We start from the raw sequence: 5,697 nt of genomic DNA on the forward strand, positions 1-5,697 counted from the left end.
AGTCTCTCCAGACATTTCAGCGAAAATGATTTTAGGCTGATTTGTCTGAAGTTCTTTGGATTAGAATAGTCATCTTTCCCAGGCTTTGGTATGAGGACTACCTTCACCTTCTACTAAGAGGAGGGCACGTAGCCCAGAGCAAGACATCCTCGAAAAATATTTCTTAGAAGTTTCTCTAAGTGCTCTATACCCTCCTTTAGCATCGCTGGGTGCTTTTTCATTGGTAACAACCGCTCTCGCAGTGTCCCAATTCCCCTTGCAACACCTTCGTGTTGAAGGGTTTGTAGCAACCGCCAATTCTCTTCTTCCTAGTTCTGAGACTTGTTCTCCCGGGTGATGTACTTCCAAGAGAGTCTGTATAGACTCAGCTATGGAGTTCATGAAAGTACCATCCGGTTTTCTAAGATAGTCCAACTTGGCCAACTCATCCTTATTAAGGACTCTGCACAACCTAGAAGTCTTCGTTTCACCTTACACAGTATGCTCTAGAAGAGTTTCGTTCGTTTTACGAGCCCCGTATATTCATGCTATGGGTTCCGGAAGATTAGTCAGTCTTCTTATTGCTTTTGCAAGCACGATTTAGAAGTGGTCTGGTTGATTTCCTGAGTCTCTGTAGTTCTCGGTTCCACCATGGAACCGTTTAACCACGTTGGCATCGGGGAATAGGACAAGCCTCTTTAAAGCACTCTAAAAGTGTACGATTCAGAGTTTTCAATGGATCTTCTATCGCTAAAGGAGTCCTTAGTCGTCTGGGGAGCTCAACTTTGTCGCCAAGAAGTTCATTGAACTTTGTCCAATCCGCTGTTCGCCGGTAATAGTTAGACTAAATTCTAAGTAACGGTGATTTGAGAGTGGGACTTCATCTAGTACTCGCCAGTTTCTAATCAACTCTAACAACTTTGAAGTGTAGATTGTTAGTTGAATTACTTCTCTTCTTCTTGGCCCCACGAACGTAGGGGCGCACCCTACGTGCGCGGTCATTAGACCAGCTGAAGTGATAAAATCAAACAGCTTCTCTCCTCTAGGATTGCATTAGCTATTGCCCGAACAAATATGCTGAGCGTTCTCATCACAATCTATTAACAGTTAAAGGCCAGTTGATTCTGCATGCACTACCAGATTCCTTAGTTCTTGCGTCGGCGGAGGGCACAAAGAATCATAGGGTAAGTAGGCAGAGGCAACTATAACGTTTCTCCTCTTACCATTAACCTGGTATTGTAAGTTGACCGCAAGAAGGTTCTGGGAACAGAATTGTCTCAGCATGGTTGCCTCTAACAATTTTGACATCAGAACGCTGGCCCTCGGTCTCGAGGAACTTTCATCGAAGAAGATCCTAGCCCCTTTGACTGATCCAGTACCACAGATTCTGCTCTTCTGCTCTTGAACCAGAAATATATAAGGACAGTCCTGCAACTTTGCCAGCTTTGCCGTCAATAGATAGGAAGCAGATTTGGCATGCTGCAGGTTGATTTGACTAACTCTTATGTTTGTAGCCATAAGTGCAGTCTAATATGAAAACCACCGCTAACTGAATAGTCTGCTGCGTTCAATGTGGATCTCACCGTGGTTACCAGCTTGTCCTCACCATTCGCGGAAGTTCCGCTTTCTTGCGTTCAATTTCTCTGGATATAGCCACACTTCGTGGTGTAGCAACGTCCATGTCCTCATTCCCAAGAAACTTCGCCTTCTTTCGTAGTGCTTTCCGTTGTCGTAGGCTAGAAGCCCTCACAGGTTCACGGAGTCCGAGCCGAATGGATATATTTTCACATATCGACGGTAAACCAGTTGCGCCCACATTACCTTCCGTTTTTCCTGGTACAGGCGGAAGAGAATGTTCTGAGAGACAAGCCTGTAGTCCTTTATCCTTTGCGGCTGAAGTTTCCTTCTGCCGACCCTTCCTCCCTCGTATTTTAGAAGAGTTATGTAACAGTGTCACCGACCGGCCGGCCGTAGTTAGATTTCCAGTTCCTCTCATTAAGAGAGTTGCTGTACTATCCTTTTGGGCTGACCGCGCCGTAGACATCGTAAACTGACTTCTGTCCGTCGTGAGCCTGCGCTTGAAGTGTGTGCAACCCTCGTTTGTTATTCTGAACAACTTTGAAATAAACTATTATTTGTTTAATTAGACTAAAAGCTATCATCATCATCACCGCGCAATAATCGGTCTAGGCCTGCCTTAATAAGGAACTCCAGACATCCCGGTTTTGCGTCGAGGTCCGCCAATTCGATATCCCCAAAAGCTGTCTGGCGTCCTGGCCTACGCCATCGCTCCATTTTAGGCAGGGTCTACTTCGTCTTCTTTTTCTACCATAGATATTGCCCTTATAGACTTTCCGGGTGAGATCATCCTCATCCGTATGGATTAAGTGACCCGCCCACCGTAACCTATCGAGCCGGATTTTATCCACAACCGGACGATCATGGTATCGCTCATAGATTTCGTCATTGTGTAGGCTATGGAATCGTCCATCCTCATTTAGGAGCCAAAAATTCTTCGGAGGATTCTTCTCTCGAACACGGCCAAGAGTTCGCAATTTCTCTTGCTAAGAACCCAAGTTTCCGAGGAATACATGAGGACTGGCAAGATCGTTGTCTTGTACAGTAAGAGCTTCGACCCTATGGTGAGACGTTTCGAGCGGAACAGTTTTTGCAAGCTGAAATAGGTTCTGTTGGCTGACAACAACCGTACGCCGATTTCTTCATCGTCGCTGTTATCGGTTGTGATTTTCGACCCTTGTCTTGCCTTCATCGGGGGCGGCCTGGTCTGATTATGCTTCAGGTTAAAGTTGCGTAATTAGGCAAGTCCTCACACGACCTCCGCGTGGTGGCCGCTGGAAACCGTCTTCGGGCGGGCCAAGAGTGTGTAGGGCCGGGCTGGGAGTAGGCCCATCCAACTGACGAGGATCTGCTTGTCTGCTGGTCATGTGTTAGGGGCAAGTAGATCTGGCGGGGGGATGGACTGAAGTAACAGCCCGGGGATCGTCCTCCCTGCATCGGAGAAGGTGCTAATAGGACCCCAAGCCAAGGTGGAACAGCATACGCCGAGGGCTGCGTGGCCAATGGGGAGCTTGGTCTTTAGTATGCGAACTCTGAATAACTTGGGCACCTTCAGTTTCAAATAAGACCCTTACCCTGGTGGCCGGGCCAGCCAGGGTGGACATTCTTCCCGGACTACTCGTGGGACCAAGACATGGACTCAATTAATAATAAAAAAACCAAAATGACGATAGAAGAGGAGGCGATGATGCCAGGCGCATCATCGGAGGACGAGCTGCTGGCCTCCAGCCAGGAGACAGTGGCCGTCGAGAGCAGTACACTCGGTGCCAGCCGTAGCACCGTTATGCTGAAACCAACCGCAGGGACCTCCCGGAGCGAGGCGTCAGACGGACTAGTGGATTCTAGCCTGGAATCCACTGCCGTCAGGCTGGGTGTAGCGAGTACCAGACATAGTACTCCTGACTCGAAGCCCTCAGCGTCGGGGGATCCCTCGAAAACGAAATCCGACAAGAATCGCCGGAAACCGGCTAAGAAGCGAAGGTCCACGGGTGTCCTGCTCAAGAGTCAGTACCAGAAGGCCATGCATATTCTCGGCAAGATTGCCAAGAAAAAGGAGGCCGGTACTGTCGACGAGCGGGATGAAAAAGACCTCGCTAAATACCAGGCGATTGTTGATGAATACAACAGCAAACGCCGGGCTGACGAACAGAAGGCGAAGCCCATCGCTCTAAAACGTAACCGATCTCAAGACGAGGTCGAACAAGATAAAAAGCGGAGTAGAGTGGGCAAGAGCGCAGACGCCAAGCAACATACGAAGGAAATTGTTCAGCAACCGTCAACCGGTGGGCCACGTACTGCGAAGACCTTCAGCGATGTGGCCAGGAGTCACTTATGGGTGGCGCTGGCGGATGGCAATTCTGCTAGCGGCAAACTAACGCTGGAGGTGTGGACCAGTGTTGAGGCTAGGCTGTCGGGCATGGTCTATGAACATCTCGTGGAAATCGGAGGCAAACACCCGGGACTCACTCCCCACTTTGATTCATCTCATGTGGTCCGTGGGTTCCACGTAATAGCTTGCATGGACCAGTTCTCTAAGGACTTTCTCGGCTCGTGCGTCGCTAAGATCAGCGACGCTTGGGAGGGCGTTGAGCTCAAGACTATCCCTTACGACGAGATTCCCAGGAGACCGGTCGCTCGCATTTGGTTGCCGAAGATTCGCATGGAGAAGGACAAGCTGGTCCATTTCCTGCGCCTTCACAACCACGGGATTCCCATGGACGACTGGGTTGTTATAAAGGAGGAGGAACCTCAGATAAACAGCCAGCCCGTACTACTCCGCATAAACGAGGAGTGCCTGGAGGCACTGAAAAAGGCCGATTACAAAGTGTGGTTCGGAGTCAGGTATGCCAAAGTAAAAGTGTTCCGCTCCGCAAAACCGGACGACGACCTTGACCCAATCGACGCCGCCAACGAGCTGTTGGAGGAGATGACGATCGACGGTCCGACGGGGGCTGTCGAACCCCCCACGAAAGCAGATCATGCTGAGGGTAACGCAGATAAATCTGCAGCACTCGAAGTGTGCCTCGGCTAATCTGCTCGTCTTCCTCTTAGAGGAAGACATCGACATCGCATTAATACAGGAGCCCTGGGTCGGAAGCGACCGAACCATCAAAGGGCTCCAAAACAAATATTTTAATCTATTCCACAGCACAGGAGACGCTGATCAGGCTAAACCTAGAGCATGTATTCTTGCGAGAAAGAGTCTGCACGCTTTTCTGTGCCCGGACCTGCGTTCCAGTGACCTAGTTGTGGTCAAGCTGGAGCAGGTGGGGGCAGAGAACGTGTATATTTCCTCGGCGTACATGGCTCACGACCGATCAGCTCCGCCACAAGAACTACAACATCTGATGAACACCATAACCCCAAAGAAAGCCAACCTGCTGATAGGCTGCGACGCAAATGCAAGGCATACGCTTTGGGGCAGCTCTGAAATCAACGAAAGGGGTGAGTCATTCTTTGATTTTATTATTACTTCAAATTTATCGGTGTGTAACAGGGGCAGTACACCAACCTTTCATTTCCCCTGCTCGGAGAACTGTGACGGTTGGGAAGAGGTCCTTGACATCACCCTAATAACCGACAACGGGATTCTTAGGGTGGAGGACTGGAGAGTGTCTGACCAGAGATCCTTCTCTGACCACAGTTGGATACTCTTCAGTCTAGATCTCGCTGCAGAGGTCACCAAGCCCTTTAGAGACCCCAGGAGGATCGACTGGAGAAAGTTTGGTCAGGTAATTAAGAACAAACTCTCCGGTGCGCAAATTGGTAGGATTGGCACGACAGACGAACTGGAGTCAAAGGTCGGGGCTCTGGAGAAGGCTTTTGATACCGCCTTCAAAGTCTCGTGCCCTGCTAAGTACAGCAAAAAGACCCTGCCACCGTGGTGGAACGAAGATCTCTCTAGTCTCAGGAAGTTGACCAGAGAAATCTTCAACATCTGCTACAGGCAAAAATACTGGCAGCCATACAAGGACTGCCTAAAGAAGTACAAGTCGGCCATCAGGACCGCCAAGAGGCGGTCTTGGCTAGACTATTGTCAGAACATTGAAAGCACTAGTGAATCCGCGAGGCTCAATAAGATTCTGTCCAAGGAACATAAGAGTCCATCCTTCCTTAAAAAGTCGGAAGGCTCCTGGACGG

The sequence above is a fragment of the Hermetia illucens genome, chromosome 4 (genome assembly GCF_905115235.1).
Source record: "Hermetia illucens chromosome 4, iHerIll2.2.curated.20191125, whole genome shotgun sequence".
Classification (NCBI taxonomy): Eukaryota; Metazoa; Arthropoda; class Insecta; order Diptera; family Stratiomyidae; genus Hermetia; species Hermetia illucens.